This window comes from Bubalus kerabau, chromosome 14 (assembly GCF_029407905.1).
Source record: "Bubalus kerabau isolate K-KA32 ecotype Philippines breed swamp buffalo chromosome 14, PCC_UOA_SB_1v2, whole genome shotgun sequence".
In the NCBI taxonomy this organism is placed as follows: Eukaryota; Metazoa; Chordata; class Mammalia; order Artiodactyla; family Bovidae; genus Bubalus; species Bubalus kerabau.
In genome coordinates, this window is record NC_073637.1 from 60,015,853 (window position 1) to 60,042,522 (window position 26,670).

Sequence of the window (26,670 nt, forward strand, 5' to 3'; positions counted from 1 at the left end):
AAGTAATGATAATAAAGGGAATTTCAAATACAAAGAAATTACCAAAAAATTTTGTTAATGAAGACCATGATAAATGAACTACCAATTTTCCTCATATTATCAAAGAACATCTATTTTAGTTAACCAATGCCACATCAGGGGAGAAAGAAACAATGGTTCCTACTGATTAGATACACAGCAAACAGTAAATTATTTTCATAAACTTGGCCATCAGATGCATTTCCACTTGGGATCAACACAAGCGTCCCATGAAACGGACAGCTATTGGAGGAACACAACTTTTGAATAATCCCAAGGAATTTTTACTAGCTTTTCCACTCTCCCCATGCAAATAACCTTGCTCAGATTCTTACTGGCAATTTTAGAAGAGGTTCCCCTATTTAGGGAATTGATACTGCCACAAAGAATCAAGTGAAAATAATCAATTCCCTTCACTTCAATCAGACCTAAAATTACAATACTATGCTTACAACAGATGGGTACCTTCTAGAAATTTTCATATTTTTCTACTATGAAGTCATTGTTTCTTGTGGAGGCCTCACCTGTACTTTCAAATTAGCCATATTCTCAAGAATTAGCTACCACTCTTTGCCTCAAAAACAAAATTATCCTTGAAGAAATAACAATGAATATTTTTACCACATTATGCTTTCCTACTGTGTAGGTATAATAATTCCATATCCATTTTGCAGATGAGGAGATCAAGGCTAAATAATTAACCCATTTGCACAGTGAATTAACTTCAGCAACAAGCTCCCATTTGTAAATCTTTCTGACTCAACTCTAAGAGCAAATAAACAAAGAGCCATATGCTACCATAACTGTTTTCAGTTTCCCAAGAAAATCACCAAATAAAGGTAGAACAATGAGGCAAATACAGTTATCCAACAGAAAAAATAATAATAATAAAACATTCAATACAGTCAGCTAAAGCAATTTTTGTCCAATTCTAAGCTAAGAATGTTAAACTTGTCATGAGACTGTACCACTGTAAACAAAACAGAAGTTATATATTTGTCATATATCAGAATATTGGCTTTTTTCCTCCATGTCTTTGGCAGAACAGAGTGGGTTGTGAGACAAATTCACTTAATGTTTGCTTGTTAAGGCTTTCTGTATTTTTAAATTTAAATGTGAAGAAACTAGAAGAAGTAGAAAAGTACCAGTTATGGGGATTTAAGAAGAAGCCCTAATAATATAAACGACTTACTCTCCTGAGTTCTGAACTAACCGAGATAAACAGAAGTCAGGCAAATGAGACCACAAATGTCAGCTTGACGTGAACTGTTGGAGGCAACTCTGGCGGGAGGCAGCAAGGGTCTCTAACAATGTATCCTGAACAGATCTACCTAGAAGCAGGACCCAAGGCAAGGGTTTGACCACAGGTAACAGTTTATTTGGGAGTTAATCCAAGTATTAGAAGAGTGAGGGAATGGGACAGGGAGGGGAAGAAAGCCAGCAAAGAGTGTGTGCTAAAGCCAGTTACCAACGTGGGCAGCCTGACCTCAACCCAGCAGGGCATTTCTGGGAGTAAGAAGAGAACTCTTCTCTGAGAGTTACTCACCCCAGTGTCTACATGCATCAATTCCCACCCAGCTCGTTAGAGACCTGCCTCTAGGGACATCAGCTCTAGGGCACTTCCAGCTTGTCCTGTGCATGGGCCAAACACATTCCTATGGCCAGGCACATACACTAAGGGAGTACAGGCATTTGTAATAAGCAACCTTCTGCCTGTCCAGGTGAAGGCTGGGAGAAGAGAGATAGCATTTGCTAACTCAATGAGTCACAGGCTGCTGCTGCCAAGTCACTTCAGTTGTGTCTGACTCTGTGCAGCCCCATAGACGGCAGCCCACCAGGCTCCCTCATCCATGGGATTTTCCAGGCAAGAACACTGGAGTGGGTTGCCATTGCCTTCTCCAGAGTCACAGGCAGTACACACCAACCTCACCATGGCTAAGAGTAGACCAGCCTTTAGGGTTCCCTGAGCCAAAAAAGGGGAAAGGACTGAGCCATGCATGCTTATCTACTCACCCAAACTCACATCAGCCAAGGCTGTTCTCTGCTAAAAGGAATAAGTCAGGGGAGCAAGAAGACCAGGAGTGACCTCTGATGGAACTAGGGAAAAAGGCACCCTCATAATGACAGCCCTGGATGAGATGTATAGCAGGTGAGAAGTATCTAGAAACACTATCTAGAATGTCTTCACTCATCTTTTTTATTTACCTGTTGTTACTAAAAAATAAATCCCAAGCAACTCACTCTTTCTGGTTTGACTTAGGTTTCAGTGAATTATTAGTACATTTCTAACACAATCTTTCCAGTAGTCATGTATGGATTGTGAGAAATGGACTATAAAGAAAGCTGAGTGCCGAAGAATGGATGCTTTTGAACTATGGTGTTGGAGAAGACTCTTGAGAGTCCCTTGGACTCAAGGAGATCTAACCAGTCCATTCTAAAGGAAATCAGCCCTGAATATTCGTTGGAAGCTGAAACTTAATACTTTGGCCACCTGATGCGAAGAACTGACTCATTTGAGAAGACCCTGATGCTGGGAAAGATTGAAAGCAGGAGGAGAAGGGGATGACAAAGGATGAGATGGCTGGATGGCATCACTGACTCAATGGACATGAGTTTGAGTAAACTCCAGGAGTTGGTGATGGATAGGGAGGCCTGGTGTGCTGCAGTCCATGGGGTTGCAAAGAGTCAGACACTACCGAGCGACTGAACAGAAAATAATTTGAGCACTAGAGATCCAAAACAAATACATTCAACAGAGTTGACTGGCATAAAAATTACTTCTAGATTATATATATATATATATGTGTGTGTGTGTGTGTGTGTGTATATATCCTCTAAGGGAGAGTTCAAAATCATAACCCAGTGACTGGGTAGTAAAAATCAGTCTACTTTAAAATATTTTTATAACTCCCAGATACCAACTAAATTGACTTAAAGAGGTGAGAAGTAAATAGGGAAAAATAAATATTAAGAACAGCAAAACAGCCAAGTATATAACACGTCAGGAAAAAACGAATGTTTTTATGGGGTTATACCATACTTGTACTGAAAAGTGAAAGTGATAATTGCTCATTCATGTCCCACTCTTTGCAACCCCGTGGACTATAGCCCCCCAGGCTCCTCTGCACACGGAATTCTCCAGGCAAGAATACTGGAATGGGTAGCCATTCCCTTCTCCAGGGGATTTTCCCAACCTAGGAATCAAACCTGGGTCTCCTGCATTGCAGGCAAATTCTTTACTTATTTGTGCCACCATGCAAAGACCTAAATAACTTCTGGATGTGGCAAACCAACATAACATCTGATTTATTTTATTTGAAAAGAGAATGCTTTCTGACATGAAAAATATACGGCAGCCCAGTGTGTGTATGTACATATATACAAATACGCAGATACATATACACATAGGCTATGTGTACTTGTGTATATGTGTTTATATGTATATATCACTGACTTATTGAATGAGATTAAGTAATGGTCATTGGCAATTTCCAGCTCTGTTGACAATCAATGTGGATGTATAAAGTTTCCCTTTCAAAAGCAAATGTGTGCTATAAGAAGCAAGGGACTACCTTTCACAGTCAAAGACAGTGTATTACTCATTCCTCATTCATTTATTCATTCCACAACAACTAAGTGCCTACTTGGCGGATGGAAGATTAGGAAAGTGCAGAAAAGAGGTTGTACGTGTTATCTATTGCTGTATAACAAATTAACCCCAAATGGCGTTCCTTAGGACAACAAAAATGTATTAATTATCTCACAGTGTCAGAAATCTGAAGGAGGCTTAGCTGGGTGCATCTGGCTGGGGAGGCTGCAGTCAAGTATCAGCTGGGGCTGTGGTCACCTGAAGTCTTGGTTGGGCTGAAGGATCTGCTTCCAAGCTCACTCGGGGGATCATTGCCCAGAGCCCGCAGTTACCACAGGGTCTTCTCCAAAGGACTGCACACAAAATGGCAGCTGGCCTTCCTAGAAGACTAAGCTCTAAGAGAAAGAGAGCCACAGGCAGGAACCTGCCTGGCAATCTCTCATGAGACAAGTGTATTTAGGGACTAAAGACCTCATGTAAGAAGTGCTGCTACCCTCAAACCACCATGATGGAGTGAGCACATGGAAAGAGCCCATAGACCCAGAGAAAGACACCTGAGGAGCCCCAGCTGTGGCGTCCTCAGCCCAGGCAGCAGACTGTGCGTGTGGAGACCTTAGAGACCAGCCAGCCTCAGCCACAGAGGACTTTCACCCCATGAGAGACCTCGAGTGGGACTCCCCTTGCTGAGCCCAACCAACTCAGTGCTATTGGAGATAATGAGAGATCGTTGTAACCAGCCATTACCTGAGGGTAGTCTGTGACAGGGTAATAGATAATCTGAAACAGATCTTACAGAGAATACAATCTCCTTCACCTTCAACAAGAAAGATGATTCAAAGGTACAGTATAGAGCCGCACACGACTGAGCACACACACACACACACATTTGCCTAAGAAGACTCCATTGTGTTTTTGGAGGTTTTGGCAACCTGAAAGCCAGGGAATGCATTCCCTCTGCTTCCTCTCTTCCCTTAAGGGCTCCTACAGCACTTTTTCTTGTGCAGAAGCTCACCTCTGTCAAACCTTTTTCATTACAAAACAAGTGAAACACCATTTTCCAATCCCTCAGTTTGGAAGTTCCAGTGATCCTCACCTGCAGAAATGGCTATTTTTTGAGAGAGAAAACTACCAAATGACTGAGGAAGTATTTTACTGGAAGACAGAAACATCAAAAAGGTCCATTTTCAACATGCCATTAAATTTTGTTGTTTTGTCTTAACACAGAACAATCACTTCACCAGGAGTGAAAGACAACCAATGCAGACAACAGTCAATAAGGCATTTGCTACCCAGACCTAAACTTACAGGATGCTACTGTGCAGGTCGGGAAGCCATCTCAGGAGTGACCATCACAGCATCTGCCAGTGAGATCAATCATCTGCCTCCCCCTTCCTAGAGCATCACTGAGCAAAGACGAATCAATAGGGTTTTAGAGTGACACAATTAACAGCACCATGTGAAGCTGTTAGAGCTTAAAATTTATTGCAGCCTTAATGCACAGAATAAAGTAATTTACAAGCAATTGTTGTTAGCAGCAGCTAGAGAATGGGTAACTGACCATTCTGGCGAATGTAATGGCAGTCCAACAGCTGGTCCTTTTTGTGGCGTTTGTAAAAGAGCCTCCCCCACCTCAACTCTGCTCACCTGCAAAGATCCACCTTGTCAACTATCAGGCAAAATAAAAGAAGGTACTCTAGAGGAGGGCGTCCCTGGTGGCTCAGCGGTAAAGAATCTGTCTGTAGCTCAGGAGACGCAGGTTTGATCCCTGGGTTGGGAAGATTCCCTAGAGAAGGAAATAGCAACTCACTCCAGTATCCTTGTCTGCGAATCCCATGGACAGAGGAGCCTGACAGGCTGTAGTGCATGAGGTCGCAAAAGAGTCAGACATGACTCAGGGACTAAACAACATTCTAGAGGACATAATACCCACAGGACTAAAAAAAATGCCACCAGAAAGTATAGTCTGCTCTTCCAGGGGAAGGCACAGTTAAACACAGTAGATTTGTAATAGACAGTCTGTTCCCCTGCACAGAGGCGTCTGCAACACTACCTATCAGACTCTAATGACATATTAGAATGTTTTAAGAAGAAATGAACAGTTTCAAATGAATACATTAGGTGCAAAAAAGTTGATATTTATTCAAATACAGGTGTTTCAATAGCTGCTCACAGAACAACTCACAGGCCACAGGCTTAGTTTCTGCAAAAATCCCTTGCTAGGACTAATCAAAATGGGAAGGCAATGGGGGTGGCTGGTAGCCAGAAAACAGGGAACAGGGACCTGTGGGGCATGGGACAGGTGAGGGGAAAGGAAGTGAAACATCCAAGCTTCTAACTCATCAACTCTTTTCCCCTAAGTCCCTGACAGCTCCCCTACATGGGAGTTACTGTTGCCACATATGCTAAATATGAACTCAGTGGCCTGGGTCCTCCTTTCTACAGGTACAGAAAGTCAAAACAGCTTTGCTGTCAGACCACTGCTGGAATGTTTGACTGGCTCTGTAGACCTCAGAGGCCTTGGCTGCAGGTTTTTGATACGTATATGCTGACCTTTAACTCTGGGCCAGCTCTGTCCTTTACTGCAGGGGCAACATGGACTATGTTCGTCAAGTTCCTTATTTAGTCACTTTGTTAGAGTGTGATAGGCAGGGTCACTCTGCAGGTCAACTCCTGTTTCCTCGGGCCAACCCAGAGAGCATACTGGACACCATCCTTACTTCCTGAGAAAAGCAGTCCAGTTAGGCATTCCCATATCCTATTCACCTAAATTAAATACTTCACTAACAGGTGGGTGTTGGATAAAAGGCACGAGCTCAACAAATGCAGTTCATGTGACTGTGACCCTCATCTGCAAACCTGATGGCATGACCTCTGCAGCAATAGTTCAGGTCCAGAGGCACTTCTGAATCACCTACAGGGCTCCCAGGTGGTGCTAGTGGTATAGAATCTGCCTGCCAATGCAGGAGACACAAGAGACGCAGGTTCGATCCCTGGGTCAGGAAGATCCTCTGGAATAGGGAATAGCAACCCACGCCAGTACTCATGGCTAGAAAATTCCATGGACAGAGGAACCTGGCAGGCTACAGTCCATGGGGTCGCAAAGAATCAGACGTGACTGAGTGACTGAGCACGGCACACACAAAGGGCTTCTTAAAAATGCTGACGCCTAGCCTGCCCCAGAACGGTTATGTCAAAATAACCAGGAGAAGGGCCATTGCACTGGTATTTTTTAAAGCTCCCTTATGATTCTCATGTGCAGCTAAGTGCGTTTCTGCTTTATATTATTTTCAGAGACAATAAATTCTTATTGGTTTCAGAATAAAAGTTTTTCAATGCCTTTTTTTCCTGTAGGGCTGACCACCCTTAACTGTTCACCTCTAACTGTTGCTATAGGTAGTACTGCAAATGGCCCTTAATTCCTCATTGAAAGGAAATTTACTAGTTGAGGGAAAAAAAAAAAAAAAGGAAGACTATTAGGAAAGGGATGGGATAGCCTGGGAGGTAGCAGGGAGGTTCAAGAGGGAGGAGGGGACATAGGTATACCTATGGCTGATTCATGTTGATGTATGGCAGAAACTAATACAATATTGTAAAGCAATTATCCTCCAATTAAAAATTGAAAAGAAAATAAAAGACAAAGGGAGAGCTCTTAGAGAAACTGTTGCTTAAAAGCAGAGATTCTGTACTCAATGTTATCCTGAGTCTAGTCATCGTCCATAAAGATTTAGCAACTGTTTCCAAGTATCTTATGTAACCCAAAGCTGGGTGCCCTCTAGACCAGAATTAACATAGTGTTGTGTCCACAGGCCAGCACAAGTATATCCCCGAAAAGCCTTGACAAAGGGTATGAGTCTTTGCTTATCTTTTTTTGAAAAGTTTAGGGAGGAGAAATTATATAGCCATAAAACATAGCACAGTTAAGCTTAAAAACACCATCTTCCCAAAATTCCACATCGCAAAATAACAAGCATCTCTAATATTAGCGTCTCCTCCCAGCTCTTTCAAAAACACCCCGTCTCTAAAAAACTCAGCCTCCTCAGTATTTTTCATTTCTCTCTCCTCTTTTTCTAACCCATCCTTTCCTTCTATAAGTAGCTTTCTGTCTCTCTCATATTTCTGTCATCATTACTTTTTATGTTTTATGCCCAGCATCCATGATTTCTTTTTCTAGTAATAGGAGTACTTTCCTCAGGAAACCACCCCCTTTCTTGAAAGTGTTTCAAATGTGGCCGAGCAAACTTGTCTCCAGGGCTGAGTGTGAGCCTGGCCGTCACCTGGAACCTGCAGTGACTTGTCTACTCAGGATGCGCACAGTCCAGTCAGGACGGTTAGCGGCAACAGGCCAACTTCAAGACTGCTTAAGCTGTCAGACAAACGGTTTTCTCTTTCTTCTGAGGATACCAGGCCTGAGAGATAGAATACATGTCTAATAGCCCAAAGTGAGTACAGGAAGTCTGAGAATGAAAACCGACAAGGACCCAGAACACAGAGGTAGAAAGAAAGTGAACTTGGGTGTAAGAACATCACTCCGGTAGGTTAATCCCAAACCTACTAAGTTTTTGATGGAAACCAGCTGCACTTCAAGAAAAACTATCCTGTTTCACAAGTGAAAGAGCAATTATTTTAAAATATATTGAGCTAGGTTTCTGTCAATTGAGACTGAAAGTTACATGCAATACAGAAACCAGTGCTTAGAAATTAGGGTTATTATAAATAAGAGTCCACAACAGGGAACTGGTCGAGCAGCGCTAGGAGACCTCTATCCTAACTAAGCTAAGAAGTTGGAAGTGTTTGTTAAGAGGTGATTGAGCTACTGCACCTGGGGATACAGAGCGCATGCCTATGAAGCCTGGACTATTAGGAAATTTTGCAGAAAAGCTCTAGAACATAGGGATTTATCAAGTTACTCCTCACTAAGCTCCAGCAAGAAACAAACTTCCTTTACAAAGAACTTATACGCATGCTCACCTTACTGGACACAGAGGGAAGAACATAAAACCTTGCGAAGACAGACCCTTTCTACCTACAAGTAATTGGAGATGTTTTCAATTCTGTTTGCATTTTACTTGCTGGGTTAGAGATCCTAAGTTATCTGTCCTAGCCAGGATAAAGGTGGAATTGAAGCTAAAAGTGGAACAGGAGATAAGATAGCAGGAGGAATCAATGACTTTCTCCCTCAGGTTTCTTTTAAACACGCCTCGACCTGTGACTATTTTAAAAGGAGACAGTCAACCCCAAGGAAAAGAACCAGTCATTGGACTGCAAATTAGTGAGAAGGGAAAGGTGAGATGGGACTTCTGACCCATCTTGAAACAGAGGCCAAACTGGAGAGATGTTAGGAGAGATATTAAATATTGGTCAGCTGGACAGAGCTTACTCTGGGGTCCACTCACCAGTATCTAAAGTCAGTGGCACTGACTTAAGATAACTAGTTTGTCTTTTTTAAAATTTACTGACATCTAACAGAACCCAAACCTAGCCCAAACCTACTAAGCTGTTAAAGAAATTGTGTTTTTAAGAGAATCCTCAGTCAGTTGAACAAAAGCCTACACACCTAATTTTCTGCAGCTTTTCTTTTTTCACTTAGCAATGTCTTGGGAAGAGATTCATACCAGTGCCTACTCCCTCAAGTTCTACAGATTTCATTGTACAAAAATGTTATAATCTATTCAGCAAGTCCACTATTCTGACCGCCGACTTTTACCCAATTCAGAGACATCCTAAAGAACGCTGCAGTGAATATCCTTGTCTGTACTTATGAAAAGAGGTTTTTTTAAAATTCAAACCTGGTACTATGGGAAGGCGTGCCATGTCTTAGCTAACAACTCCTGGGAACTCAAACAAGCATTTGATCAAAAAAATGAATGCTATCTTTATTGCCCATGTATTTTGTGTTTCATTACTAGATCCTAGAGTCTTAGAAACAGCTTCCAAAATTTTAACCAAAGACCCCAGCGACAAAGAGCAAAGTACCCCCAAAGACTGAAATATTAAGACCTGACCTTTTGTAATGCTCCGGCTTCCCACCAGCACAGCCTCCACACTCCAATTCTCTTTTCCTTTCTGGTTGGTTTTGCCAAACTTCCATGGTTTCCGGGTATGCCAGCAGCATGTTTGTTTTTCATTTTCTTGTGGCTTGTGAAGCCGCAGGTGTGGGTGGATGGCGGGACTCAGCACTTCACTTCCTTAGCAGTAAGTACCAACATGGCACTGCACACATATGGTTCCCATTAAAATATATGGCAGGCACGTGTCTAATCTAGAGGGTGAAATTGGCAAAACTGAAACAGCTGTAGCTATTGAGACTCCCTTTTGAATGGGTATTACAGGAGGTGAATAGTTCAGCCCTTTTCTAACCTTCTTACATGATTTCTTTCTTGAGAAGTGGTCAGTTTCTTTCTACTTCTGTTTATATATTCTAGGATTTTCCCCAAACTTTTCCTGGTTCAGTATTTCTTTCTTTCTCATTATATATATATATAAAAAAAGTAAAAAGCCATTTTGCACAGTCTATAAATACCAATGACAAACAACAACCTCCAGTGCAGGCAGAGGCTGGGTGACCAGGTATTGGTGTATTTTAAAAGGTGTCAACTAAAAAGATGCACAACATGAGAGTTTTGAGTTAAGTTTTACTTGGGGCAAAATGAGGACTGCAGCCCAGGAGACAGCACCTCAGACAGCTCTGAGAAACTGCTACAAAGAGGCAGTAGGGGAAGGTCAATATATAAGATTTGGGTGAAGGGGGAGTTCAGCCCAATCAAGCATTCATTTCACAAAAGGTTTTCTGCTAGTCATGAGGAGATGATGTCACTATGAAGGGGTTTAGGGCTTATCTAGATATAAAGACATACAAGGATTTGGATCATGAAATCAGTTCCTGAAAATCTCACACTATCCAAAGACCTGTTCCACCAGTTTCCCTGGAGTACAGAGTGCCTCACTCTCCACCCTGAATTCCTCCCTCAGGAGTGTTGAAGGTCAGCAGCCACAGCAGCCCAGGGTTCAATCTTTGCAGAGGCAGATGCCAAATGTCCTTGTTGTTCGGTTATTCTGAAAGTTAAAAGCATGGTCCAAACTTAAATGGAGAATTAGGAATCATCACCATAGAGATATTGCAGAAAATATAAAAATGGGCGAGACTGACAAGGAAGAATATATGAAGTCTGGCCAGCTTTGGAGGAACTGATCTCTAAGGGACAGGGCAAGGAACCATAAAGACACAGTCAGAGATGTGGAATAAATATCTGTAAAGTTTAATGTCCCAGAAGGCAAGAGAGAGTGTCCTAGTTCATTCAGGCTGCTAAAACAAAAATACTGTAAACTGGGTGGCCTATTTCTTGTTAGCATCTAAAGAAATCCTGGAATGTGAAGTCAAGTGGGCCTTAGAAAGCATCACTATGAACAAAGCTAGTGGAGGTGATGGAATTCCAGTTGAGCTATTTCAAATCCTAAAAGATGATGCTGTGAAAGTGCTGCACTCAATATGCCAGCAAATTTGGAAAACTCAGCAGTGGCCACAGGACTGGAAAAGGTCAGTTTTCATTCCAATCCCAAAGAAAGGCAATGCCAAAAAATGCTCAAACTACCACACAATTGCACTCATCTCACACGCTAGTAAAGTAATGCTCAAAATTCTCCAAGCCAGGCTTCAGCAATACATGAACCGTGAACTTCCTAATGTTCAAGCTGGTTTTAGAAAAGGCAGAGGAACCAGATATCAAATTGCCAACATCTACTGGATCATCAAAAAAGCAAGAGAGTTCCAGAAAAACATCTATTTCTGCTTTATTGACTATGCCAAAGCCTTTGACTATGTGGATCACAATAAACTGTGGAAAATTCTGAAAGAGATGGGAATACCAGACCACCTGACCTGCCTCTTGAGAAATCTGTATGCAGGTCAGGAAGCAACAGTTAGAATGGACATGGAACAACAGACTGGTTCCAAATAGGAAAAGGAGTACGTCAAGGCTGTATATTGTCACCCTGCTTATTTAACTTCTATGCATAGTACATCATGAGAAATGCTGGGCTGGAAGAAGCACAAGCTGGAATCAAGATTGCCAGGAGAAATATCAATAACCTCAGATATGCAGATGACACCACCCTTATGGCAGAAAGTGAAGAGGAACTAAAAAGCCTCTTGATGAAAGTGAAAGAGGAGAGTGAAAAAGTTGGCTTAAAACTCAACATTCAGAAAACGAATGGCATCTGGTCCCATCACTTCATGGGAAATAGATGGGGAAACAGTGTCAGACTTTATTTTTCTGGGCTCCAAAAATCACTGCAGATGGTGACTGCAGCCATGAAATTAAAAGACGCTTACTCCCTGGAAGAAAGGTTATGACCAACCTAGATAGCATATTCAAAAGCAGAGACATTACTTTGCCAACAAAGGTCTGTCTAGTCAAGGCCATGGTTTTTCCAGTGGTCATGTATGGATGTGAGAGTTGGACTGTGAAGAAAGCTGAGTGCCAAAGAACTGATGCTTTTGAAGTGTGGTATTGGAGAAGACTCTTGAGAGTCCCTTGGACTGCAAGGAGATCCAACCAGTCCATTCTGAAGGAGATCAGCCCTGGGATTTCTTTGGAAGGAATGATGCTAAAGCTGAAACTCCAGTACTTTGGCCACCTCATGCGAAGAGTTGACTCATTGGAAAAGACTCTGATGCTGGGAGGGATTGGGGGCAGGAGGAGAAGGGGACGACAGAGGATGAGATGGCTGGATGGCATCACCGACTAGATGGACGTGAGTCTGAGTGAACTCCGGGAGTTGGTGATGGACAGGGAGGCCTGGCGTGCTGCAATTCATGGGGTCGCAAGGAGTCGGACACGACTAGAGACTGAACTGAACTGAAAGGCATCTAGACACCATTCCAAATGAAAGGAAAGCTAAGATTAGACCTCAAGGACACAGAGCTAAGGGTAGGACATCTGAATACCATTGTCACAACTGGCCAAATGAAAGAGCTAGTCTCCTTTGACAGGCTCAAAGCTTACGACCTCTCCTATTAAAAATAAAGAGGACTGTACCCAAACATTTCCATCTGGAAGTAATTGGTCTTCCAGTCTTAGCCAAACTTCTAAGGAGGAGGAATCAAAGGCTTTCCATCTCATCATACAAAATGATTCCTTCATCTCTGGTATGCTATCATTCTGTACATAAGTGCAAACTGAGCTGAATGGACTCCCCGTCTCTTCCACCCTCGGGAGAATTCACTGGAAGAAACAGACATCCAACTGATTTACGATTCTGGACAGTCTTTCCCACATACATGAGAAACTATTTCTCACAGGGCTTTTCTCAGCTGTTGCCTTTTCCTGACGCAAGTGTCAAATGCTCTGGCAGGTGAATTCTCCATCCCTATGGTGGCCTTGGGTGTTGGCACTTGTAAACCAGTATATTTCTGTCATCACCCGAATGCCGAATCTCAGAAGACATGTGTATTAGAGAAAGGCAGCTGCTGTGGCTCCTGGGAGGAAAATGCAATTAAGAAATGTTTTAGCACACAAGCTCAGCCTTTCCTTTGGAGAATAAGGGGGAGAGCTGGAGAACTCATGGGGGTCCCAGCCAGGGGAATGGCTACATTCCCTCTGTAGAACCAGATACAAGATACATGAATCTAAGAAGCTTAAAAAGAAAACACAGCAAAGGGAAAGTTTAAAGATCAGAGCCCACCTCATGCCTCATTTTGCCCAAACCTTTGTCTGATGTAAAGCCCAGAAACTGTTTCCTTTGATTCTACCTGACAAAGCCCAGGGGTGAAATTTACTTCTAATGTACTTTGTATTGTGCAGACATAGCAGGAACAAATTGGAACTGAAAGAACAAAATGTATTTGTATAAATGGTCATCTTACTCTGTTTTTTCTTTTCTTTTTTTTTAAAATTGGAGTATAATTGCTTTTGCTGGCTTCCCAAGTGATGCAGTGGTAAAGAATCTGCCTGCCAATTCAAGAGATGCAAGAGACACGGGTTCAGTCCCTGGGTTGGGAAGATCCTCTGGAGTAGGAAATGGCAGCCCACTCCAATATTCTTGCCTGTAAAATTCCATGACAGAGGAGCCTGGCGGGCTGTAGTCCCTAGGGTCGCCAAGAGTCTGATGACTTAGCGCACGCGCACACACACACATACACATAATTGCTTTACAATGTCGTGTCAGTTATAGCAATACAACAATGTGAATCAGCTCTATGTGTATATATATCCCCTCCCTCTTGCATCTCCCTCCTACTTATCTAGGTCATCACAGCACCAAGCTGAGCTCCCTGAAGAGCTTACTTAGGGACAACGTGCAGAGTGAAAAAAGGAAACACAAACTCCTGTCTCCTCGTGAGCCATCCAAGGTTCTTTCCAGAAGACCCACCCTACTCAATACCTTCAAAGGAAAAACTTAAGGACACCCTCACCGTATCACAATGGAAAACCTTGTGATTTAAGAGAGTTTTATGCCAATGTAAAATGCCATGTTTATTACCAAAATGCTTTCCAATCTCACACTTATACTGTTTCTTATAAAGCGTATGGAGTGTAGCCTGTCAGGCTCCTCAATTCATGGGATTTTCCAGGCAAGAATACTGGCATGGATTACCATTTCCTTCTCCAGGGGATCTTCCCAATGCAGGGATCAAACCCAGGTCTCCCACACTGCAAGCAGACTCTACTGTCTGAGCCACCAGGGAAGCCCATATTTTAGCACATAGCCCAAATATCCCAGACTTCAGCACCCAGAAGGTCACATTTCCCTTTCATACATAAATCACAACAGTTGGAACCCCTCATCCTTTTGCTGTGCAATCTTTTCCAGGTTGTCTTTGTCCATTCAAGTTCAGGACGCTCTAACAGAATACTGTGGACTGGGTGGCTTCTAAACAACAGAAATTTATTTCTCACAGGTCTGGAGTCTGGAAATCTAAGGTCAAGGTGCCTGCCTGCTTTGCTGTCTGGTGAGAGTTCTCTCCCTGGTTCACAGATGGATGCCTTTTAACTGTGTCCTCACAGGGTGGGAGGGAGCAAGGTGCTCTCTGGACCTTTTCTTACAAGGGCACTAATCCCATTCACAGGGCTCTGCTCCTATGACCTAATCACCTCCCACAGGCCCTGGCCTTCTAATACTATCACCATGGGTCTTAGGGTTTCAACGCAGATTTGCGGGGGTGGTGGGGGGAGGACATAAACATTCCATTTACATGTTTAGGTTAGCATAGGTTTTCCCTCTACTAACAGTTCCTGAGTATCTCAGTATTTTGTGTGTTTCCCAGATCCTCCCTTCACCAGGCATTTAATTCTGGATTCTGTGAACTGCTTCTCCTTCCCTAAGGAGAGCCATCCCCAAGTAGAACAGAAACTCTTCCCCTTCACTTTTTATAGCCTAGCAGATACAAGCTACTTTTGAAAAAAAAATGATACTAAATTTATTCTAAAAGTAATTCAAAGATACTGCACAGTCCCCTGCTCCTTTAAGATCCCTGATAAACCAAGTTTATGGCATGTCCTCTCCTCTGCATCAGGCCACTTGCTCAGCCCCAAGGGTTTATCCAACAGCTGTCTGTGCTCCAGGTACCTCCACCACATCTCCAGGTGTAGATCAAAGGGAACCCAGTCCCAGAGAAAGAAGAAAGTGTTTTCCCCACCCTATTCTAAGCCTCATTTAGCAGTGTCTTCTTTCCAGAATGGCTGACAACTGAAATATCCATTTCTTTTGGAGGCAAACCCACTCCAGCTACAACCTTGCAGTTGAGCTGTTCACAGGACAATTCTGTGATGACTGATAACCTTCTTCCCAACGTGTGTGTGCTTAGCCTGTCCCCAGTTTATAGGATATCAATAGCTCAGTGGAAATTAGTTATTAGTTATTATTCTGTGATGGGCAGAATACTGGCCTCAAATATGTCTATATCCTCATCCCTGGAACGTGTGCATGTGTGTGTCACCTTTCAAGGTGAAAGGAACTCTAGATGTGGTAAAGTTGGGGATCTTGAGATTAGAAAACTATCCTGGATTATACGTGTGGACACAATGTCATAACAACCGTCCTTAAAGGTAGAGGACGTTTCCTGCCTGTGATCAGGGAGATGTGACCACAGAAGCCTGGTCAGAGAGATGCAACATTAATGGCTTTGCAGTGAAGAAACGGGGCTACAAGCAAAGGGATGCAGGCAGCCTAGGGAAGCCAGAAAAAGCAAGGAAATGGATTTCCCCTAGAGCCTCAAGGAGGAACACAGCTCTGCCAACACCCTGACATTAGCCCACAGTTCTGACCTACAGTTTGTAAGATAAATTTGTGCTGCTTTAAGACACTAAGTTTGTGGTAACTTGTTATAGCAGCCATAGAAAAAGTAATTCCTTATTCCTTTTCAGTCTCTTCTCATGAAGCATAGAAAAGACATGGAGACACAGTCTCACCTAGGAATATACATTCCTAGGAATATGCTAGTAATATGTATTATATGTGTTACTCTTGTCGTGTGAGTTAATCTTGGATGCAAAGTAGGGGATTCTGATAAGCAGAACTTGTGTACTAACTTTAGTCATTCTTGGACACCAGAAAACAATTTAAAACAATAAAGTTAAAGATCATTGGGAGAAATTTTAAATCAACTAGAAATAAATTCTCCAGCTCAAGGTATCTCAAGTTGTCTGAGACTATTGACATTTGGGGCCTGGCCATTCTGTGTTGTTGGTGGTGGGGGTGTCCTGTGTGTTGTGGGATATTTAGCAGCAGCCCTGACTCTACCCACTAGATACCAGTAGCCTCCAACTGTGACAATCAAAAATGTCTCCAGACATGGCCAAGCGTCCCCTAGAGAAAAAACTATGGGTGACTGAGAACCAATGTTTTATCCCAAAGGTATATTGGGGGAAAATAAAAGAAGCCGTCTTCCAAGGATAACTTGGCTATTTCAGAATAGGCAAATGTTCCATTGAGAAATATATGCTGGTAGGATATGTGTCCATCCCACCAGTCATTAGGTTCTCAATGCATGGAACACAGTTTGGGATATAAATATCCATTTTGCGTGACTTAGGTATTTGGATAAATCATTGCTTTCTCCCCTACTTTTAACACAAGCTCTTTTTCCATGAGTCAATCATTTTTCCTGGCAAACTGACTTCGAATGGCATTAAATAAGAAAGGTATGGTGGCTGCACTTGTAAGGGCATGGCGTGACTTCTTAGGAGATCAGGCACCAACTCAACCAACTGGAGGTAGCTTCGAGTTACAGGGCACAGGCTAGTGGGCAGAGGGGATGTTGCCACAGAGCCACTCACTGAGAGGGGCAGCAGCTTCCAGCAGAGCTAAATTAACTTGGGCTAAAGTTATCAGATGGGATCTGTTCTTAGAAAAAAACTCCACTGAAGTAGATGTCCACACATACAAACAGCCCCACACTTCTATTCCATGAATGAAATTTAGCTACATTAACTTTAAGTGCTGGCATCTCAGGCGGCCACATGTACAAGAAATCAAAGGTTATCTATTCTTCTCAAATATGGTAATGATCTAAAAATAGGGAAGTGATTTAGGAACTAAACAAAGCAACAGAGTTGGTTGTTTATAACCTGTGAATAAGCCAGTATATTAATTCAGCAGACAACAATTTGAAAATGAAGACATCACTAGAGCAAACCTTAATCCATTATCACAATCAGATGAACTCAAATTAATAAATTAATGGAGCACTGAGCCCAGGGTTCTATTCTATAGCAAAATATCCAAGAATTTGGGTGACATCTTTTCTCAGACCATCGATAAGGTCAGCTGGGTGTCTTTTATAGGATAGTTTTTAAGTTGGGATTGTCTGTGAAGTACATTTATGATGTCCATTTGCCAGATGTGGTAATAGTCCCTGGAAGCAGTATTTAGGAATGGAAAAGTAAGTTAAAAGTGATAGATAAATGGAATCTTTTTAGCAGGGTTCTATTTTAGATAATTTTTATAAATATATTACCCATAAAGAATAATCACTACACAATTAGGAAAAAAAAAACATTTCTCCTTCAAAATAATTAATTTCCATTTCCCTTTTAGATTAGATTCAAGGTGATGCCTCAATTACATTACAGATAAAGGCATCATGACCACAAGTTTATAGTTCTCTTTAAATATTTCATGGTCCATTACCTCAGGGGAGATTAAGTCCCTATGAGTTTCTCCAGAATGAGGGCTGATGGATGGAAGCTTCAGAAAATCAGGTTTCAGAGCAAAATACAAAAAGAAACATCTGGTTGTTTAATGAGAATGGCTTAGCCATAGACTGAGCTCCACTGGGCATCAACTCCTCCTGCAGGGTCTGCATCATCAACTAAAAATGACTTAAAGGAGAGGCTAGGCAGCCCTTAGAACAGCCTCTTCATGCTGTCAGGGTCCACTCCAGCATCTGGAGGTGGCCATCAGCTAAGGCTCCCAGGTCCTGGGTTCTAAGAGGTCAGATGACTCTCCCAACCCCACAGGGACCTGAGACAGCCCCCAGGGCATCAGGGATAGGAGGTGTGGCCTCTGTCCTGTGTTGGAGCCACTGGTCATGACTGAGCATGAGCTCTCTCAACAGCATGGGTCAGCAGAGAACACAGATGGCCCACTGTCTGTTCTTCTCTGCCCTTACTCCCCTCACCATCAGCAAAGTGTTTTGTAATCAATTGATGATCTCATCCCTAATTACTTAGTTCCCCTTTTGATGTTTTTGAGCTTGCTCAAAATTTTAGCTCAAGGAAACTCAGCTCGGTGCTCTGTGATAACCTAGAGGAGTAGAATGGTAGGGGGGTGGGAGGGAAGAGCAAGAGAGAGGGGATATATGTGTGTATATATAGCTGATTCACATCCCTGTACAATATTGTAAGATAATTATACTCCAATTTAAGAAAAGAATTAAAGCATTTTAGACAGCTAAACAAAAATTGGCTCAAACCTATTCCTTGAGTCGGGCTTCCCTGATAGCTCAATTGGTAAAGAATCCACCTGCAATGCAGGAGACCCCAGTTCAATCCCTGGGATGGAAAGATCCCCTGGAGAAGGGATAGGCTACCCACTCCAGTATTCTTGGGCTTCCCTTGTGGCTCAGCTGGTAAAGAATCCACCTGCAATGTGGGAGACCTGGGTTCGATCCCTGGGTTGGGATGATCCCCTGGAGAAGGGAAAGGCTACCCACTCTAATATTCTGGCCTGGAGAATTCCATAGACTGTATAGTCCATGGGGTCGCAAAGGGTCTGTGGGGTCACACAGAGTCAGACACGACTGAAGCGACTTAGCAGCAGCAGCAGCAGAAAGCTAAAAAAAAAACCTGGCTCAAGTCTATTCCTTGAGTGTATTTATAAACTGAAATCATTTACTCAATAAGGACCTAGTTGTGTCAGGCACTGTAGAAGCACTGGGATGAAAGGGGTGAGCAAAACAGGGGTGGGCCCTGCCTTTCAAGGTGTTAAGAGTCAACCATGAAAAATATACACATAAACAAGCACTCGCTTGTTCCAGGATGGAAGGGACATGCTCTCTCTCTAATACCCGCTCTCCTGCCTCCCTCTCCAAATGGGGTAGAATAAAGAAATACGAGAAAGTGTAGGAGCCTGTAGCAGCAGCTTCTCACCCATTGGGGTGGACAAGGGGCTTGCCAGTGCCAGGGGCCTACAAGCTGAGCCCAGAGGGAGGAGAGGGAAGGGGACTTGGGGAGAGAATGAATGTGCCAAACAGAGGACAAGCATGAAGGCCAGCAATCAAGAGAGCAAGGTATTTCTGAGGAAGCGGTAGAAGCTGCTCATGCTGGTTTGTAGAGGATCGGGGGAGGGTGCCCAGCAATGAGGATGGAGAGGTGGGCCGGGGTCCCTCTGCTCCTTGGTGTGAGCCACATTAACTTTGTTACAGAGGGAGTAAGGAAAACCCCATCCCCAAGCGCTGTAAGCAACACACCCGATCCCAGGGCATGTCTCTTGTCTCTTCTTCAGGCAAAGCTCTGGACCAGCCCAGACATTCCAGGCGCTGACCCGCTCTGGACACGTCCTGCACACAGCCTAGAGGTGGTACTGGTGGCAGAGTCCCTGTACCCCGTCTCTCTGCCGTATCCACCTAAGGTTGCTAGGAAGTCGCCACCCTCTCCCAGAAGGCGCCTGTGGACGAGAGGAGCACTGCACAGCGCAGGCTCCAGCCCCCTGGTTCTGGTACCTGCATCACTGCCAGCAGACAGATGTGCGCAGGGACCTCACAGGGAATGCGCCCCCCGTCAGCGCTGTTCCCAGCTCACAGCCTCTTCTGGGGAGAGAGAGAGGCTGGAGAGCGGGTGTTAGTGAGAGAGCATGTCCCTCCCATACCGGCAGGGTTTTATCCTTGTTTTCCACATCCTCCTCCCCAGGGGATGACTGGAAAGGACATTCTGGAATGACAGACACTAATTCCAGCCTTTTTCTTGCACAGCCCACCCGCAGGGTTGCACAATATGCGGAGTGGGAGGTGGGGAGATTGTGTGGAGACAAGTCTAAGCGATGCCATCTCTCCATCTACACGGAGGGTCCCTGCCCACACCTCTGCATCACCCAGCTCACTAGTGGATGAAGAGAAAGCCTTCTCTGATTGCCTCTCTTAACGACTACCATTGGCTCCGCGTCTCATGAATGCACGTGCGCGTTCAGGCCCACCCCTCCCCCGCTTCTCAGAGCAGGCAGCGCTCCTGGCCCGTGGCACACAAAGCCCCCGGGGAATGCCCCATGTCCTGAGAAGAAGTGGATCACGTGGTGGCCAAGTACTCTTGGTAGGCACAGAGTGACCATCCACTGGTGGCCACAGATACTGATGATTAGCTCTAGAGATCAACCTAGGAAAAGAAGCTACAGGTTTATGCAGCTAAAAGTATGATGAGTTTGGTAGAATCTGTACTCTAACTGATAGATTGTGATGCTAAGGAATGACGGTTTATTTTTTTAGGTGTGATTATGGCATAATTGATGTATTAAAAAATAAGAGATCTTTCAGAAAGAAAAAAATGAAGTGAATGTTAGTCATTCAGTCGTGTCTGACTCTTTGCAACCCCACCAGGCTCCTCTGTCCATGGAATTCTCCAGGCAAGAATACTGCAGTGGGTTGCCACTTCCTACTCCAGGGGATCTTCCTGACCCAGGGATTAAACTCAGGTCTTTTGCATCACCTGCATTGCAGGTGAATTCTTTACTGTCTAAGCCACCAGGGAATCAGGGTATAAACTTTATTAATAAAATCTTATGTTATTCTAGGGCTTATTTCAACACAGTGTGACAATGGAAGGAGAGTGGGTACTCATGTAGGTGAGATGAGCGTGGCATTAGCTTATGATTACTGAACCTGTAATGGAGATGGTGGGATGGCATCACCGACTCAATGCACATGAGTTTGAGCAAGCTCCGGGAGTTGGTGATGGACAGGGAAGCCTGGTGTGCTGCAGTCCATGGGGTCTCAAAGAGTCAGACATGACTGAGCAACTGAACTGAATCTGACTGATGGAGATTCATAGTACATAGAAATTATTATTAATACATTATACTCTAGACTTTTGTCTGTGTTTGACAAACACTGACTTTTGCCTGTGCTTCCCTACTGTGGAGTTTTAAAGCACATCCTTGGTAAATACATAAACTACTAGAGAGGGTTAAGATAACTGAAATCTTTTAAAAAGGCTTTAACAAATGGCATCTCAGTAGATGAATAAAGGCAGAACAAAGTCTCCACAGTCCCTGATGAATTCAGCAAACCTAAGATTGCTTTTGAAAGACCTTCTGCTGTGGATTATAAGTGAAAAGTGGGGCTCAGAAAATTAAAATTAGATCACATACAAAGAAGGAAAAATCAGCAGAGATCACAAGTTGTATATATATTCTCTCTTGGCAAAGATATTGTCAGATTTACCAGATCATCAAGACTGAACAACAAAAACACATTTATTCATTTTCTGAAAAGTTTTGAGTCCAATTCTCCCAGAGGGAAGAGATCCAGTTCCAAGGAGCCTCCAGACCTCCCAACTCGGTTTCTGAGTGAATGAGCGAGGACAGGAAATCTCTCAGAGTCATTCTTTCTATCTCAGTGATGTCTGGTCCTCCAAATGGACACAATATTATCAAAGGGATTGGAAACACCCATGCTTAAGCCTATTGTGTAGGGATGTGGCAGGATTCAGGAAGTGAATCCAAACCCTCAGTCTGGGCTCGCTCTCAAAATGTCAGAGAACTGAGAATCCAGTGAGCTGGTCATTTCATTCTAAGTTAGAACTTAGATGTCTGTCACGATCCAAATTCCTAGTCCAGACTTCAGTAAAAACTGTGCCAAGGTTTTCATGTCTCTCTTCAACTGCCACTGAGGAGCTGAATTAATAGACAAGACAGATAGTGACCACTCGAGCAAGTGGTCACTTTCTCTGGCCACTTTCAGGTAAGATCAGAGACTAACAGTGAGCTACTGAGTGCCCCCTGGGCACTTAGCACTTCACCAATATCATCAAATATCGACCTCTCAGCTGTCGCCTTCCCGTTTTACAAATAAGAAAACCAAAGCCCGGAGAGGTTCATAAAGTGACCCGAGGTCGTATAACTAGTAAGTTGCTCAGCTTGGGTTTAAAACCAGATCTCTAACTACAGAACCCATGCCCTTCACCACAACATGAGGCCATCTTATTAAATCCAACAGAGTCTAATAAAATATATCAGAGTATTTTCTCTCTGGCTTTGACCAAGTGAAGACATAACCCTTTCATTGATTCGTTGGGTAGGTTGTCTAGCTGTGTCCTTATCCCTCACTGGAGTTCACCTGTCTCCAGTACTGTGAAATTCCTTTCCTTCCAGAAGTTCATCAGGGCTCCAATCTGGGATATGACAGAGTCACTCATACGTTTAAAAGCAGCCACTTGCCATGATGACTATTCTCAACAATACTGTATTTATTTAATACTAGATACAATGGCACCCCACTCCAGTACTCTTGCCTGGAAAATTCCATGGATGGAGGAGCCTGGTAGGCTGCAGTCCATGGGGTCGCTAAGAGTCGGACATGACTGAGCGACTTCACTTTCACTTTTCACTTTCATGCATTGGAGAAGGAAATGGCAACCGACTCCAGTGTTCTTGCCTGGAGAATCCCAGGGATGGGGGAGCCTGGTGGGCTGCCATCTATGGGGTCGCACAGAGTCGGACACGACTGAAGTGACTTAGCATAGCATACATACTAAGAGAATAGAGTTCAGATGCACTCACCATACACACAAAGTTGGTAACTGTGCAAGGAAGTATGTTAACTAGCTTGACTATAATATCAACTTCACTGTACATGTATATCAAGTAATCATGTTGTATACCCTAAATATGTACAATTTTTATTAAAAAATAAAAGATAAAAAGATTTTAATTAAAAAAATTAAAGTAATCAGTTGCTCTTCATGTAGACATGTGCAGACACACGGTGATTTTGGTGGGTTGAAAGTCAGAAACTATGAAAAAAGAAATCCCTGAAAAGGATGCCTGTGATCATCAAAAATAACTTCTGATTGGAATTCAGAAGACAGTCCCATCTAAGGCAAAGGTGACCTGTTAACTTGCCAGAGAAACTGTGTTTTCCTGCCAAGGGAGGAAAGCACTCGAGACCCACAGGTATCTGGGCCAGATGGCTGTGAATGCAGTTACAATGTCCTTCTTAACCCTGAAGGACAAGTTCTTTGGCAGGAAAACTGGATACAACCCTTTGGAAGGGTATAAATATTTATTGCCCTAACACCATAGTACAACACTCCTGTGGCTAATAATACTCTCAATGCAAAGACCACAGTACTCACAGCCCATTACAGCCATTATTTAAATAGCATCTTTTCCATGATGTAACTTTTATACTAGCTGACCATGAGCATTGGAAGCTAACATAAGGCAACTTGTTTCTTCATCTGTGACACTCACATGGGTGCTGCTGCTGCTTAGTAGCTCAGTCATATCTGACTCTTTGTGACCTCATGGGCTGTGCCCACCAGGCTCCTCTGACCATGGGGATTCTCCAGCCAGGAATACTGGAGTGAGTTACCATGCCCTCCTCCAGGGGATCTTCCCACCCCAGGGATCGAACCCAGGTTTCTCGCATTGCCGGTGGATTCTAACCGTCTGAGCCACCAGGGAAGCCCACCCACGTGGGTAGGCTACCTTAAATCAAGTAATTCAAGTACTTCTTGCTTTTGAGTTCCATATTATGTTCTTCAAGAAGCTACCATCCATTAGGCTTAGTATTCTGTTGTATTCTCTTCTGGAATTTCTCATGAATGGAGGTGACTACTTGTCTATGATGCTAGGCCATAAGACATTCTTAGGTATAGCAAACTCCTTAATTTAATTAAATATGTGCAAAGGACAAATAATGACTCTTTCTCACAGACATCTCACAGTGCTCTGAAGTCAGTGGCACAAATAGTTAATAACTTATTTAATTAATTAAAGTAATTGCAATTAAGGGATCAAAGATTATGCTTTTCTTAAAACAGAATCATGGATTTTCCTATAATGTCACTCTCACTGGTTTATATTTTGTTTAATTCTGGATTTAGTTTGATTTTAAATGATAAAATTCCAGTCCAGTGTAACATTTAAAAAGGGAATTTATTAATTAACATAACTGAAGAGTCTTAGGGGAAAAACATCTTCAGGTATGGCTTGACCAAGGTGCTAAAACAGTGTTATTTGGATACTCTCCATCTTCTGATTTGCTTTCCTTTAGGTTGATTTTACTTTTATACAGTTTCTCCCTGTGTAGCAAAACAGCTTACTTTAGAACTTGGCAATACCGATAGAAACAAAACCTTTCCTTCCCAATAATTCTAGAAACACTCTGGGATTGAGTCTCACTATATTAATAAGGTCACTTGTCCCTTCCTACATCCAAGGAGGATAAAAACACGCTGGTTTGTGAGATCAGTCACTTACCAGGAAGGGAGGAACTAGGCAGGTGGTGGGTTTTTAGTCCCATTCAACTACAAAGTAAGATGATTTCTCAAAAATTGACATGCTGTTTCCAGAAAAGAGAAAAATGAAAACAAAGGAGACGAAACTCCTTTTGTAATCAACTCTATACAGGAAGGTAGAGTTTTAGTAAAAGCATTTGTCAAATGCGCCTAACCAGATGATCCTAATTTATGCTTTATTCTCTTGCAAAACAACAGTGATTGCTTTGTGGTGGTATTTGTGGATTATAATTTCATAAATTTTAAAAAGTTGTTTTCTCATTTTATTGACAGATACATTTTGAATAAGGAAGAGATCAAGGGAAAATGCAAAAAGAGTAAGTAGTATCTCCATATTCATACTGACTCTAATGCCATCATGGTAAATATTGCTTATATTTACATCCAGATTTTTTTAAGTCCCATCTCTCACATATAGAAAAGCAGACAAAAGTTGGAGAACTGCAGATCTCTGAACAATGAGCCTTAGGGTGTAATCGAACTCGGCAGGAGAGCCTCTAGCCTACTAAAGATTGTTCTGGCTGCTCAGTCTATGTTGTTTGCATTTATTTTGGATTTATTTGTTCTTAGATTTTTCAACCTATACTGGCATGTAATGTGGGAGTTGCCAAGGATGATATCAATAATAAAATTTGCAGAATGATCCATGCTTAAAATGAAAGTAGAAATCAACGACTTTCATTGCTTTACACATGTAGTTGGTTTTTAGTGTCCTAAAATAATACTATCATTGTAGACCAAGACATTCTATATAGGAAGATTTTTCCAGATAATTGTTTTAATTATGTGTTACTTTGATATATTTTTCTAAAGTGCATTATTTTATGTAGTAGCTTAGTGAGCATATATATCTGGGTCATAGATAAAAACACCAACTAAATGAATACATCAAGGACTTCCCTGGTGGTCCAGTGGTAAAGAATCTGCCTGCCAATGCAGAGGACACAGGTTCAATCCCTGGCCTGGGAAGATTCCACACGCTGCAGGGCAACAAAGTTTGTGAGCCACACAACTGCTGAACCTGCGTGTCTAGAGCCTGTGCTCTGTAACAAGGGAAGCCACCGCAATGAGAAGCCCAGGCACGGCAACTAGAGAGTAGCCTCTGCACACTGCAACTAAAAACCAGCCTGAGTGCAGCAACGAAGACCCAGTGCAACCAAATTAAATTTTAAAAACTAACACATCAAAAACCAGCGGCAGTCTCACGGCTTACATTGCAATAACTTACAGGGTTTTATGGATGTTTAGCCAATATACTAGATAACTTCAAGCTCACATGCAACTGATGTATCCACTGTGTCCCCACCACCGCCAGATTGTCAGCTGCAGCTTCTTAGTGCTGGAAGAGGGTCTTCCTTATTGCCATTTCCAACCTGTGGCAGAAGAGAAAAATAGGTAACTGAGCTTGTTAGAATTTGTTTAAAATAAAACCACAGAGATCATTTAAGGAACTCTGCAGTGAATCAGTGAATAAGGTACCACAGTTTCAGTGCATAAACTATGTTAGGTCCATCAACTCCACCGCCAAAGTCAAAGACAGCAGAGCCATGAATGCATTCTTAGAACCTTACCACAGTGGCTAATACCTAACTGGTACTCAGTAAATATGTGCTGAATGACTAAATAAATGTACAGCTTGGCGCTTGTTTAACTGCTCTGAAACTTAAATGTGGATTCCACCTAAATTGTTGCTGGTATTCCTTGGAAAGTGAGAAAAATGTGTGCAAAACCACATAACTTAGTGCTTGACACATAACATAATAGGTGTTCAATAATACTACATGAATCAGCATTTTGCTCATCTACGATGCTGTTTGCTTATTTTTTAAAATGATTTACATTTGTTACCGAATTTTCAGAGGCTGCATAGTATAATGGTACCATGCAGCCACTTCATCAAGACTGAGAATACCAAGTTCAAGTCCTGGGTTTTTCACATATTATCTAATTCTGGCCATGAGCAGTTAACATAATTTCTCAGAACCTCAGTTTCTCTGTGGGCAAATGGAAATAATTACTCAACCACATTAAAATGTACTGAATCCCAATCAGAGCTAAGGTCTATAAGATTCAAAAATGATCTATTGCTTTTCTACATCACATTGGCTCTTATGG

The 26,670-nt window shown here is 42.7% G+C and overlaps 1 long non-coding RNA gene across 10 annotated transcripts in view; it reads right to left on the bottom strand.

The window, feature by feature from the left end:
* The window catches only part of LOC129626967 (uncharacterized), a 93,946-nt gene that overhangs the window by 28,839 nt on the left and 38,437 nt on the right, over positions 1–26,670 (bottom strand). For 2 of the 10 annotated variants that reach the window (XR_008702347.1, XR_008702339.1), the window contains exon 2: positions 25,832–25,928. This is a non-coding gene — a long non-coding RNA (uncharacterized LOC129626967). Of the gene's footprint in view, positions 1–4,912; positions 5,011–5,251; positions 5,391–9,609; positions 9,867–10,461; positions 10,661–25,783; positions 25,929–26,670 lie in introns of all 10 variants that reach the window. The other 8 variants (XR_008702342.1, XR_008702348.1, XR_008702343.1 and 5 more) reach the window with 8 other exon arrangements.